General features: G+C 37.7%; 1 long non-coding RNA gene across 2 annotated transcripts in view; it reads right to left on the reverse strand.

Moving 5' to 3' along the window:
* The window catches only part of LOC135361786 (uncharacterized), a 574,061-nt gene that overhangs the window by 48,378 nt on the left and 510,222 nt on the right, over window positions 1-15,461 (reverse strand). The window contains exon 4 of one of the 2 annotated variants that reach the window (XR_010405776.1): window positions 13,005-13,101. This is a non-coding gene — a long non-coding RNA (uncharacterized LOC135361786). Of the gene's footprint in view, window positions 1-12,749; window positions 13,102-15,461 lie in introns of those variants that run through there. The other variant, XR_010405775.1, reaches the window with a different exon arrangement.

A 15,461-nucleotide genomic window follows, 5' to 3' on the forward strand; every position in this document is an offset into this window, starting at 1 on the left:
TTTTAATCGAAAGACTATAATAGATGAGGAAAGACACTCTATCCTACTTAAAAGGTCTATCCAACAAGAAGATCTAACAACTGTAAATATCTATGCCCCTAACATGGGAGTAGCCAATTACATCAGCCAATTAATAACAAAAGCAAAGAAACACATTGACAACAATACAATAATAGTGGGGGACATTAACACCCCCCTCACTGAAATGGACAGATCATCTAAACAAAAGATCGACAAGGAAATAAAGACTTTAAATGACACACTGGACCAAATGGACTTCACATATTCAGAACATTCCATCCCAAAGCAACATATTACACATTCTTCTCTAGTGCCCATGGAACATTCTCCAGAATAGATCACGTCCTAGGTCACAACTCAGGTGTCAACAGGTACCAAAAGATTGGGATCATTCCCTGCATATTTTCAGACCACAATGCTTTGAAACTAGAACTCAATCACAAGAGGAAAGCCAGAAAGAACTCAAATACATGGAGGCTAAAGAGCATCCTCCTAAAGAATGAATGGGTCAACCAGGAAATTAAAGAAGAATTTTAAAAATTCATGGAAACCAATGAAAATGAAAACTACTGTTCAAAATCTTTGGGATGCAGTAAAGGCACTCCTAAGAGGAAGATATATAGCAATACAAGACTTTCCCAAGAAAGAAGAAAGTTCTCAAATACACAACCTAACCCTCCACCTAAAGGAGCTGGAGAAAGAACAGCAAATAAAGCCTAAACCCAGCAGGAGAAGAGAAATAATAAAGATCAGAGCAGAAATCAGTGAAATAAAACCAAAAGAACAGTAGAACAGATCAACAACACTAGAAGCTGGTTCTTTGAAAGAATTAACAAGATTGATAAACCCCTGGCCAGACTTATCAAAAAGAAAGAGAAATGACCCAAATAAATAAAATCATGAATGAAAGAGGAGAGATCACAACCAACACCAAAGAAATACAAACAATTATAAGAACATATTATGAGCAACTATATGCCAGCAAACTAGATAATCTGGAAGAAATGGATGCATTCCGAGACATATATAAACTAAGAAAATTGAACCAGGAAGAAATAGAAAACCTGAACAGATGTATAACCACTAAGGAAATTGAAGCCGTCATCAAAAATCTCCCAACAAACAAGAGCCCAGGGCCAGATGGCTTCCCAGGGGAGTTCTACCAAACATTTCAAGAAGAATTAATACCTATTCTTCTGAAAGTGTTCCAAAAAATAAAAATGGAAGGAAAACTTCCAAACTCATTTTATGAGGCTAGCATTACCTTGATCTCAAAACCAAAGACCCCATCAAAAAGAATTACAGACCAATATCCCTGATGAACATGGATGCAACAATTCTCACCAAAACACTAGCCAATAGGATCCAACAGTACATTAAAAAGATTATTCACCACGACCAAGTGGGATTTATCCCTGGGCTGCAAGGTTGGTTCAACATCTGCAAATCAATCAATGTGATACAATACATTAATAAAAGAAAGAACAAGAACCATATGATCCTCTCAATAGATGCAGAAAAAGCATTTGACAAAGTACAGCATCCTTTCTTGATCAAAACTCTTCAGAGTATAGGGATAGAGTGTACATACCTCAATATCATAAAAGCCATGTATGAAAAACCCACAGCGAATATCATTCTCAATGGGGAAAAACTGAGAGCTTCCCCCTAAGGTCAGGAATGCGGCAGGGATGTCCACTATCACCACTGCTATTCAACATAGTATTAGAAGTCCTAGCCACAGCAATTAGACAACAAAAAGAAATCAAAGGCATCCAAATCATCAAAGTGGAAGTCAAACTCTCACTCTTTGCAGATTATATGACACTTTATGTTGAAAACCCAAAAGACTCCACCCCCAAACTGCTAGAACTCATACAGGAATTCAGTAAAGTGGCAGGATATAAAATCAATGCACAGAAATCAGTGGCATTCCTATACACAAACAACAAGACAGAAGAAAGAAATAAAGGAGTCAATCCCATTTACAACTGCACCCAAAACCATAAGATACCTAGGAGTAAATCTAATCAAAGAGCCAAAAATCTGTACTCCGAAAACCATAAAATACACATGAAAGACATTGAGGAAGACACAAAGAAATGGAAAAATGTTCCATGCTCATGGATTGGAAGAACAAATATTAAGATGTCAATGCTACCTAGAGCAATCCACACATTCAATGCAATCCCTATCAAAATACAATACACTTTTTTCAAAGAAATGGAACAAATAATCCTAAAATTTGTATGGAACCAGAAAAGACACTGAAAACCAGAGTAATGTTGAAAAAGAAAAGCAAAACTGGTGGCATCACAATTCCAGACTTCAAGCTCTATTACAAAGCTGCCATCATCAAGACAGAATGGTACTGGCTCAAAAACAGACACATAGATCAATGGAACAGAATAGAGAGCCCAGAAATGGACCCTCAACTCTATGGTCTACTAATCTTCGACAAAGCAGGAAAGAATGTCCAACGGAACAAAGACAGTCTCTTCAACAAATGGTGTTGGGAAAATTGGATAGCCACACGCAGAAGAATGAAACTGGACCATTTCCTTACACCACACACATAAATAGACTCAAAATGGTTGAAAGACCTAAATTTGAGACAGGAGTCTCCTAAAATCCTAAAGGAGAACACAGGCAGCAACCTCTTCGACCTTAGCCACAGCAACTTCTTCCTAGAAACATTGTCAAAGGCAAGGGAAGCAAGGGCAAAAATGAACTACTGGGACTTCATCAAGATAAAAAGCTTTTGCACAGTGAAAGAAACAGTCAACAAAACCAAAAGACAACCGACAGAATGGGAGAAGATCTTTGCAAATGACCTATCAGATAAAGGGCTAGTATCCAAAATCTATATAGAACTTATCAAACTCAACACTCAAAGAACAAATGATCCAATCAAGAAATGGGCAAAACACATGAACAGACATTTTTCCAAAGACATTCAGATGGCCAACAGACACATGAAAAAGTGCTCAACTTCAGTCGGCATCAGGGAAATCCAACTCAAAACCTCAATGAGATACCACCTCACACCAGTCAAAATGGCTAAAATCAACAAGTCAGGAAACGAAAGATGTTAGTGGGGATGTGGAGAGAGGGTCACCCTCATACACTGTTGTTGGGAATGCAAGCTGGTGCAGCCACTCTGGAAAACAGTATGGAGGTTCCTCAAGAAGTTGAAAATAGAGCTACCATATGATTCAGCAATTGCACTACTGGGTATTTACCCCAAAGATACAAATGTAAGGATCCGAAGGGGTAGAAGCCCAATTTTTATAGCAGCATTGTCCACAATAGCCAAAGTATGGAAAGAGGCAAGATGTCCATCGACAGAAGAATGGATAGAGAAGAGGTGGTATATATATATACAATAGAATATGCAGCCATCAAAAGGAATGAAATCTTGCCATTTGCAACAACATGCATGGAACTGGAGGGTATTATGCTGAGCGAAATAAGTCATTCAGAGAAAGACATGTATCTTATGACCTCACCGATATGAGGAATTCTTAATCTCAGGAAACATACTGAGGGTTGCTGGAGTGGTTGGGGTTGGGAGGGATGGGGTAGCTGTGTGATGGACATTGGGGAGGGTATGTGCTGTGGTGAGCGCTGTTAATTGTGTAGGACTGTTGAATCACAAACCTGTACCTCTGAAACAAATAATACATGTTAAAATAAAAGATTTTAGGAAGGCAAAAATGAACGGGGGGAGATAGGTGGAGGAGACGAATCATGAGAGACTATGGACTCTGCAAAAGAAACTGAGGGTTCTAGAGGGGAGGGGGGTGAGGGGATGGGTTAGCCTGGTGATGGTTATTAAAGAGGGCATGTATTGAATGGAGCACTGGATGTTATATACAAACAATGAATCATGGAACACTACATCAAAAACTAATGATGTAATGTATGGTGATTAACATAATAAATTTTTTTTTTTTAAATAAAGTAAAAAAAAAAAAAAGAAGTGACCATTTCCAAACCTCTGCTTCAGAACAGAGAGTTTGTAGTCTGTTCTTCAGTGAGCTCTCCAGGCCACACTGTTTGTGCTGCTAAAACCACAGCATCCTGGGTTGTGCGCCCCCCAGTAGCCCTCCCAGCCCTCACTTCCAGGTCCAGGCATGTCTCTGCCGTTTGTGCTTCTAGAACCATCAGCTGCCCCCAGTTTTCACGGGTGCCCCCACAGCTCCAGATTTCAGTCCAGGGGCTGCCCTAAAGTCTTTTCCCCACCGCTACTGGTCTGCGAGTCTGTGCCCGGTCCCCAGCACAGGAGGCTTTCACGCACCTGTGGTGCAGATCTCGGAGGATCCCCCCCGCTTCTGTTTACCTTCAGATATCTGCCCACAGAATCACATCTTCCACTTCATACCTTGAAACCAACCACTGAGGATATTCTGTTTGTAGAGATTCAGATATATCTTCTTACATCTCAGGCTGATTTCGTGGGTGTTCAGAGTGGCCTGGTAGATATCCAGCTCAATTCAGGAGACTGGTTGAAATAGGGCCCCCTACTCCTCCGCCATCTTTGCCCCCCCATCAATACTGATTTTGAATGTAAATGGACTATAATCAAAGACATAGAGTGACAGACAGAATTGATAAAAAACAAGACTCATTTATATGCTGCCTACAAGAGACTCATTTTTGACCTAAAGACACACAGATTGGAAGTGAGGGTATGGAGAAACATTTACAATGCAAATGGATGTCAAAAGATAGCAATACTTATATTGGACAAAACAGACTTTAAAACAAAGATTGTAACAAGAAACAAAGAAGGATGCTCTGTAATAATAAAAGGGACAATCCAACAAAAAGATATAATAATTGTAAATATTTATGCACCCAACATGGGAGCACCCAAATACATAAAACTGTTAATAAGAAACATAAAGGAACTAATCAGTAATAATACAATAATATTAGGGGACTTTAATAACACACTACATTAATGGACAGATCATATAAACAGAAAGTCAGCAAGGAAACAATGGCTTTGATGACACACTGGACCAGATGGTTTTAACAGATATATTCAGAACATTCTATCTTAAAACAGAATACACAGTATTTTCATGTGCACATGGAACATTCTCCAGAATTGATCATAGACTGCAAAAAAAGCCTCTATGAATTCAAGAAGATCAAGGTCATACCATCCATCTTTTCTGAACCAGCACTATGAAATTAGAAGTTAAACACAAGAAAAAAATCTGGAAATACCACAAATACATAGAGGTTAAATAATATGCAAATAAAAACAATGAATGGGCCAACCAGGAAATCAATAGAGAAATTTTAAAAAGTATATGGAAACAAATGAAAATGAAAATACAATGGTTCAAAACCTTTGGGATGCAGCAAAAGCTGTTCTAAGAGGTAAATTTAGAACAATACAGTCCTGCCTCAAGAAGCAAGAAAAACCTCAAATGAACAACCAAATCTACACATACAGGAGCTAGAATAAGAACAAACAAAACCCAAACCAGCAGGAGTAAGGAAATAACAAAAAATCAGAACAGAAATAAATTATATAGAAACTAAAGCAACAATAGAACAGATCAATGAAACCAGGATCTTGTTCTTTGAAAAAAATCAATAAAATTTATAAACTTCTAGCCAGACTTATCAAGAAAAAAGAGAAAGGACACAAATAAACAGAAGTACAAATGAAAGAAGAGAAGTAACAACCAACACCACAGAAATATAACAATTGTAAGAGAATATTATGAAAAATTACATGCCAACAAATTGGACAACCTAGCAGAAATGGATAAATTCCTAGAAACATAGAACCTACCAAAACTGAAACAGGAAGAAATAGAAATTTGAGCAGACTGATTTGGTAAGCAAAGAAATTGAATCAGTAATAAAAAAAACTCCCAACAAACAAAAGTCCGGGAATTTTACAGGCGAATTCTAAAAACATTTAAAAAAGAGTTAACACATATTCTTCTCAAACTGTTCCAAAAAATGACGAGGAAGGAAAACTTCCAAATTCATTTTATGAGGTCAGTATTACCCTGATACCAAAGCCAGATAAAGACACCACAAAACAAAAACGAACAACAACAACAAAAAGAACAAAAAACTGCAGGCCAATATCTCAGATGAACATACATGCAAAAATTCTCAACAAAATACTAGCAAACTGAATTCAATAATACATTAAAAAAGTCATTCACCATGATCAAGTGGGATTTATTCCTGAGTTGCTAGGGTGGTTCAGTATTTGCAAATCAATCAATGTGATATCAATAAGAGAATGGATAAAAACCATATGATCATTTCAACAGATGCAGAAAAAGCATTTGACAAAGTACAAAATCCATTCATGATAAAAAGCCTCAACAAAGTAGGTTTAGAGGGAACATACCTCAACATAACAAAGGCCTTATGTGAAAAACCCACAGTGAACATCATCCTCAATGGGGAAAAACAGAGCCTTTCCCCTAAGGTCAGGAACAAGACAAGGATATCCACTCTTGTCACTTTTATTAAACGTAGTACTGGAAGTCCTAGCCACAGCAATCACACAACAAAAGGAAATAAATGGCATCCAAATTAGTAAAGAAGAAGTAAAACTTTCACTACTTGCAGATGACATAATACTATATATAGAAAATCCAAAAGACTTCACCAAAAAACTACTAAAACTGATAACAGAATTTAGTGAAGTTGCAAGATACAAAATCAACGTGCAGAAACCTGTTGCATTTCTATACACCAATAATGAAGCAGCAGAAAGAGAAATTAAGAAAATAAACCCATTTACAATTGCACCAAAAATAACAAGATACCTAGCAATAAACCTAACCAAGGAGGTAAAGACCTGACTGAAAATTATAACACACTAGTGAAAGAAACTGAAGATGACACATAGAAATGGAAAGATATTCCATGCTCATGGATTGGAAGAAGAAATATTGTTAAAATGCCCATCCATACTATCAAAAGCAATCCACAGATTTAGTGCAATCCTTATCAAAATACCAACAGCAGTTTTCACAGAACTAGAACAGACAGTCCTAAAATTTGTATGGAACTACAAAAGAACCTGAATAGCCAAAGCAAACTTGAAAAAGAAAAGCAAAGCTGGAGGCATTACAATTCCAGACTTCAAGTTATATTATAAAGTTGCAGTAATCAAAACAGTATGGTACTGGCACAAAAACAGACACATAGATCAATGGAACTGAATAGAAAACCCAGAAATACACCCACAATTATATGGTCAATTAATCTTTGACAAAGCAGGAGATAATATCCAGTGGAAAAAAGACAGTCTCTTCAACAAATGCTGCTGGGAAAACTGGACAGCTACATACAAAAGAATGAAACTGGACCACTTTCTAACACCATACACACAGATAAACTCAAAATGGATTAGGGACCTACATGTGAGACCTGAAACCATAAAAATCCTAGAAGAGAATACAGACAGTAATTTCTTTGACATCAGCTGTAGCAACTTTTTTCTAGATAGGTCCCCTGAGGAAGAGAAACAAAAACAAAAATAAACTATTGGGACTATATCAAAACAAAAACCTCTGTTTAAAAAAAAAAAAACAAAACAGCTTCCATACAGTAAAGGAAACAATCAACAAAACTAAAAGGTCACCTATGGAATGGCAGAAGATCTTTGCAAATGACATATCCAATAAAGGGTTAGTATCCAAAATATATAAAGAATTTATACAACTTAACACCAAATAACCCCCCAAATAATCCAATTTAAAAATGGATAGAAGACATGAACAGACATATCTTCAGAGAAGACATACGAATGGCGAACAGACATATGAAAAGATGCTCATCATCACTTATCATCAGGGAAATGCAAATCAAAACTACAGTGAGATATCTATCACCTCATACCTGTAGAACTGGTAAAGTCAACAATGTAAGAAACAAGTTTTGGCAAGGATGTGGAGAAAATGAGCCATCTGGAACATATGGTGGGAATATAAACTGGTGCAGCCACTCTGGAAAACAGTATGGTGGTTCCTCAAAAAAGTTAAAAACAGAACTACCCTACCTAAGATCCAGCAATCACACTACTGGGTTTTTACCAAAAGAATACAAAAACATGAATGCAAAGGGATATGCACCCCTATGTTTACTGTAGCAATAAACAATAACTTATAATAGCCAAAATATGGAAGCAGCGCAAGTGTCCATCGATTGATGAATAGGTAAAGAAGATGTGGTATACACACACACACAAACACACACACACAGGAATATTATACAGCCATAAAAAGAATGAAATCTTGCCCTTTGCAACAAAATGGATGGAGCTAGAGAGTATAATGCTAAGCAAAATAAGTCAGACAGAGAAAAACAAATACCATATGATTTCACTCATATGTGGAATTTAAGAAACAAAACAAATGAGCAAAGGGAAAAAATGGACAGTGACCAAGAAACAGACTCTTTAACTATAGAGAACAAATTGATGGTTATCAGAAGGGAGGTGGGTAGCGGGGTAGCTGAAATAGGTAATGGGGATTAAGGAGTGCACTTGTCATCATGAGCACTGGATGACATTGGTGCCACTGACATTGGTATGCAAATACATGATGCTTTAATAAAATTTTAGCTTTTAGTTTTTATAAGCATAATTAAATAATCAATTTAATCAGATCATAATGGGGAAAAAATGAATCCCCATATACCCTTCAAGTGGTGAGTTCTAAGGACTGTATCAAAGACAGAAAATGAAAGGAATTCAAAATCATGTGTAAACATTATCATAGAGCCATGAAGACAGAATTAGTAAAATCCTATCAATCCTCACACTAATGCCCAGCCATTAATTATATATTTCTCTCAGATCCATGGTGTCCTAGAAACAACACTTTTTTCAAGTCTGCAAAAAAGGAAAGCTGAGAGCATTCTTGAATTGGTGTTTAAAATTCTGTGTTGAGGCTTAGTTCTTTTTCTTCTCAGTTCTGAATCTGATATGCTTAGCTCTATTATTTATAATCGTCCCCTTCCCCCAAAATGGTCCCTGCACCCTTCCCAAGACATTTTAAAGTGGTTTACAACAAAACCTCCGTCTCAATCATTCTTCTGGCTCCACCAGTGTGGCCGTGCCCTGGTTACGCAGAGTCTAACACAAACCGTATGATTAGGCTCTATCTAGACTAGGATTGCAAAGGTGGACCCTCAAAGAGCTCTTTAGAGCAGAGGGATATACAAACACTTATTCTCCATGAATGTAAAAGACCAAAAGGACTTATCAAAGGTCCAAACTAGGAACCAGTGTGCAAAAGGGTGATTAAAGCTTACCAGTAGTGGAGGAGATACAGGGAGTTATTTAGTCTTTGAATATTTAATAGGATTTGTTTAAATATTTTATTTATTTATTTATTTATTTATTTATTTATTTATTTATTTATTTATTTACTGAGAGAGCGAGTGAGTGCGGGGAGGGGCAGAGGAAGAAGGAGAGAGAGAATCTCCAGCAGACTCCATGCTGAGTGTGAAGCCCGATGCGGGGCTTAATCCCATGACCCTGATGATCATGACCTGAGCCAAAATCAAGAGTTGGATGCTCAACTGACTGAGCCACCCACGTGCCTGAGAATATTTAATAAGATTTTAAGTAGAGTGCCCTGAATGCTCTGCAAACATGTCTGGATTTTTTTCTATAAGCTGTGGGGAGCCATTAAAGATAAATAAGCAGGACTGTTTGAGGGAACAGCTCTGGCAGTAGGACAGTTGAAGTCCAGATGAAAAGCAGAGGGAAGAGTTAAGGGTTTCATCAGGAGATCTACAGTCTTGGCATTCATAGCAACATCTGCATCACCTGGGAGTTTGTTAGAAATACCATACAGTATTTCAGGCTCCATCTCAGACTTACTAGCCTACAATCTCTTGTTTTAATGAATTCTCTACTGTAAGAAGCAGTACTCTAATTGACAATGTTGCATATGCCCAGCTTGGCAAGGCTGGCTCTCAAAGAGTTGGGACTGGCCCAAAGCTTTGTGTGAGAAGAAAACAAAACCTGAAGTTGATATACTAATCAGGGCTAAACTCTGGAAGTGGAGGATTATTTAAAGATTCAAGGCCCTCAAGCATACATGAAATACAAGAACTTGTTCAGAAATGAAAGGGCCACAAAACTGAGCAGGCAGGACCAGGTTTTGTCTGGAGTTATTAGAGTATCTGGAGGGATTCCAGAATGCAACTGAGGAAGAAAAGGAACCTTCTATGAAACAGCTGCCAGGGACGCTGTGAGCGAGGGGTGGGTCCAGATGGGGGTGGAAAGTGAGGGTTTAGGAGAACTTACATGCACAGGATGCTTGGGAACTTGGGAACAGAAAGCAGGCAACTTCAGAGTCATAATGGAGAAATGATTTACAAGTTTGAGTGACAGATTTTATGTACAGAGTGAGAAAGAGGGAGATGCTAAAGGTAACACTTATGTTTCCAACTTGCGGGACTGCAGGAAGATAATATCAACTACATGTGAAGTTAAATGCCTCTAGGATATTTTGTTTAGGAAGTGCACACAGTTTGCACCATGTTAACTTTACACGGAGAACCTTTAAGAATGAGTAAAAACATCTAAGGTTTACTGATCACTTTCTAATACAAAACACACTTTCCAAAGTTTAAAATGCCTGTTATGAACCTCATAAGTAGGCTCCATTATTACCCCATGAAGTAAGTTCTATTATTATTCCCATTTCACAGATGAGGAAACTGAGGCATGTAAAGGTTATCAGACAAAAGTTAGTGTCAAAGCCAAGATTTGGATCTGGTTAGTGATGTTATAGCCCGTCATCATCATTACTATGCTGAGATATACTCCTACCCTCCCCACACCTTTGTCCTGTGGCCTAACCTACAGGGCATTTCTAAGTTCAAACAGGTGCCCGATTTTTATTTACTAAACCAAAAAAAAAAAAAAAAAAGTGTTACCAAGATTTTCAGTTCTTTGGAATCTAGTATATCTCTAAATGCCAGGAATTATTTTTATGAATTGAAAAGCATTAAAGCAAAATACTTCTTAGAAATAATAAATTAACTTTACAAATTGGAATAGAGCCAATTCCTGATTATCTGTGTTAGTGACAGTGTTAGCAGGGGCATGGAAATCCTCCAATATTCCACAAACTTGACTCTGATCAGCCAGATGATTGATCTCTTACTACCCTCTAATCTAGATCCCAGGCATTTTCAAAGGTAGCCTACATGAAAAAAGGAAAACATGAAGTGATATAAAGAAACAAAGGTTAGGATAATAAAAATACTGTGTAATTACAAGGCATAGTGCTTGGAACTAGCCTTCTTGAGTTCATATCCACTTGTTAGCCACGTATCCATAAGCAAATCACCTACTGTCTGTGCATCAGTTTCCCCATCTATAAACTGGGGTCATAATAGTACATACTTCAAATATTGTTGGATGCAATATAATGACATAATTCATGATGAGCACATTGTAAACAGAGAATGATGCAATAATCATCAGATCAGTAATCAAACCAGTATATAAAAATTAAACTGAAAATGGCGATTCATCTTTTATGAACTATCCGCCAGACTACAGCCTGTCTCTGTCTCCATCTCGCTCAGTTGTGGGTTGAAAGACAAAGCCCAGGTTGGCAGGAAAAATCTCTTTTTAGTATTCTTTAAATAAGCTCCAGAGGGCTTTTTTCCCTGGCCACTACTGTTTACTCTGGCACTCAAAGTCAGCAGCAAGAACTACTAGCAACCCACCCCCAAAATCACATGGATATCAATACAATAAAAACCTTCCAAGATTCCATATCCTGCCTATGCCGCAAATCCAGAAACATCCATTGACCTCCTTTTTGCCTGACTGATGACAATGCAGATATTTCAGGCTGCAGTTCCCTGCTCACTGCAGTCTGTCTGAGGTTGTTTTGCCCCTAGACTATTTTTGCTCATATGGTTGCTCTCAGCCGCAGACATTCAAATAGAAACCAGAGAGATCCAAATACTTGGGAGGAACCTATAAACAAATGCAGGAAGAAGCATCCAGTCTGACCATGGCGCCCATAGAAGTTTCTGTAGACAGAATATAAGGGGCTGGATTCCCAACACCTACTACTTGAGAACTTGCCTAAATCTTTCCAGAAACTTAGCTGCTTAAGGGGTGCTTGGGTGGCTCAGTTAGTTGAGCGTCCGACTCTTGATTTCGGCTCAGGTCATGATCTCAGGGTCTTGAGATGGAGCCCCACATGGGGCTCTGCACTAAGGGTAGAGTCTGCTTGAGATTCTCTCTCTCCCTCTCCCTTTGCCCCCTCTCCAACTGGTGTTCTTGCTCTCTCTTTAAAATAAATAAAAATCTTAAAAGAAAAGAAACTTAGCTACTTCACAGAGATGGAAGGATGGAAAGAGATAGGAGCAGGTTGGGAAAAGCTTATTCAGCGTGTGTGTGTGTGTGTGTGTGTGTGTGTGTCTAAAATACTTCCCTTTTGGGAGCCCAGAAGAACTGAGGATAGCTGGATACTTGCCATTTTGTGCTTAGAGAAAAAATACAAATTGGGCCATATTTATTTATTTTTTAAATTAAAAGTCAAATAAAAATAGGTCCCTGGGTTCCGAAACTTAGAGAAAAACATCCAGCCAAGTTAAGGTATGTTTTAATTAAGAAAAGAAAATGTTTATAATAGATTCTAAACACGGTATGAGCAGTATCTATTTGGGGATCAACAAGTAACCCCAAACCCAAATTATAAATATCCAAACACCATTAACCACTAAAGGAATCTAATTCTGTAGAACCCTGAAATGTAGTATTCTACCTTGTATGGGGCCTTCCAAATTTCTATTCTTTCTCTCAGAGGGTTCTTTCTCTTCTCCTCCACACACCATCCTGATTGACTCACCATCCACAAAGAAATTGATGCAAAATAAGAAAAGGAGAAAATCCAAACCACAAGTCTGCTCTGGCAAAGTCCTCTGATTGGAGGATAAATTCAACTTACCAGCAGTTTCATTCAACACAATCCTGGGTCACATTAACTAATCGACATGTTGTCACTTTTGAAAGATTTCCAGCCATAAATCCCCAATGCTTGAATGCTGGAGAGAAAGAAAACGATGTTATCTGAAGCCCTTAATGAGAACATTGAGCCACTGGCTCTAACTACATAAAAATCGGCAAACAAAAATATCCTAATCCAAAACAATAAGAAAACTAGAAGGAATTCTAACTTTCACAAGTGACCAAATTTTTAAATGTATATCTATTAAATACATCTTCTAAGACTACCTAGAAAATGACATGCAGCCTGCCAAACAAAATCAGCTTATAGAACATTTTCACCTTTTCGCCTTCCAGCAAATTGCTTGTTTTCCCATCCAAACAATAACCTTATTGTTTATACTGAAGTACAGTACATGACTAGTCATGTTAGGAAGTGAATGAATTGTTGTCCTGTCAACAGAGTTTTTTTCCCACATACCTATTATATCTAGGAATTCCTTCCGAGGTTAGAAACATTGAAGAAAATACATACTGCTTTCATCTGCTTTCATTATCCTGAGTTCCACTGACATATAGACTAGGGTTGCCTAGCAATGTGAAATTAGTAGTAGTTGTAGTATTTTTATAGGTTTCTGAGTAAATACTGTTGTACCCTTGTCTAAGTCTGGTGAGAATTTTGGTCCATGATGCTTTCTGTGTTTTATTTAAGCCTAGGTTAAACACATGAATGCTCTGTAAGGGTTCAGTTTACTTACTGGCACAGGAATATATGGAGACATAGTAAGGGCTCAGGATTGAAATGGGATATGTTAAAATCTTTCTTTACCTTCCTTCTCTCATAGCCCCTGGAAACTTAGAAGTCTGTTGGTGAAGAAGAGCTAGCAAATGTCCATCCCTATCTGATCTGGATGACACTCCCTTGTTAAGTAACCCAGCAAAAAGGGAACACAAACCAGATCTTTTCACTGTAAGTCAGAAAAAAAGTTCAGTTCAATAACATATGGAGATGAGACAAAAATTCAGCATTCTGTCAACTGAGACACAAACAGAAAAGCACTCATGTCTTCCTACCCTGTTCAACAGCCATAAAGAAAAAGTCAGACTGTCAGAGAAACTGATGCATGCAGCTGGATGAAATAACTTCCACGTGATATCCATTTCCAGCCTCAGCCAAGGCCATGCCTGCACTAATGAACACCTAAACTTTGCTTTCACATGTTCAACTTAAGTTGCCCATAAAACTTCTACCATATGGACCAACCAGCCTTCAGCACTCACCCTTCATTTTTATTTGCTTTTTATCCTATAGTCCTCCATTTCTTTATTTTTCTTAAACAAGGAAGGGGTGATACAGTATGAAAAATAAAGTTTATCTTTAGTTCCTTGGTGTGCTCAGAATTCTAGGGCTGAATAAAATTTTGCTTGAGATGTCTATATTCACGTATGAATATGTTTTCTCAAAAACTTGCTGATATCTATGTATGAATGATTAATAATGATTCTTTAAGAAAAGTAAAATGTTTCAATCTGATTATTTCCTCTCCTGGGTGTGAGACAGGAATGCATAGAAGCTAAACATTCTTCTCCACCTTACTCTCCCATCCTTCCAACAGGCTAGCCTAGGCATGTTCTCAGGATGAAGGCAGATGTGTACCAGTGGAAGCAGATGCATGCCAGTACAGTTATTTTTCAAGCCTTTGCATATATCCAGTCTACTAACATTTCATTGGCCAAAATTAGTCACATGGCCACAGTCAGAATCAAGAGGCACAGAAATGGACTCCATTACCATGTACATCAAAAGGTGTGGTTACAAGCAAGAGAAAAGAATGGGAGTCATTAATGCAGTGAATCTACAATAGTCATAGATGTACTCACAGTCACTGATAATATAGAGACCCAGAGATTGTGCCAGAGATGAAACTAGAACCCAGGTCTCTCTACTTATGGTTTACTCCTCTTTTTATGACACTCACTGCCATTATTTTATTAAAGAGCAAGGAAATGACTCATAAAGGTATCACATAATCAGTTTCAGTATTATCAAATATAATCTATACTCCCTAAAATAGTACCTAAGAATATTGTATTTATAAAATATATGTGAACCAAACATGGAAAACTTTATCTCCCTGTCTGATGTTTTAGGAGTTAAAATCTTATGCTATTAGATTGCAGGTAAAGCAACTATTAGAAAAAGAGAAACATAGGAGCAGCTGGGTGGTTCAGTTGATTAAGCATCCAACTCTTGATTTCAGCTCAAGTCATGATCTCGGGGTCATGGGATTGAGCCCCACATCAGGGTCCACATTCAGCATGGAATCTGCTTGAGATTCTGTCCTTCTCCCTCTGCTCCTCCTTGCGTGTGCTCTCTCAAATAAATAAATAAAAATATTTAAAAAAAAGAGAAACAAACTATGAAGCCTGGAGATACACTCTATTAAGAGTTACCAGA

Source organism: Mirounga angustirostris, unplaced genomic scaffold, assembly GCF_029215605.1.
Source record: "Mirounga angustirostris isolate CCGP_5_RB_7025 unplaced genomic scaffold, mMirAng1.0.hap1 SCAF_10, whole genome shotgun sequence".
Lineage (NCBI taxonomy): Eukaryota > Metazoa > Chordata > Mammalia > Carnivora > Phocidae > Mirounga > Mirounga angustirostris.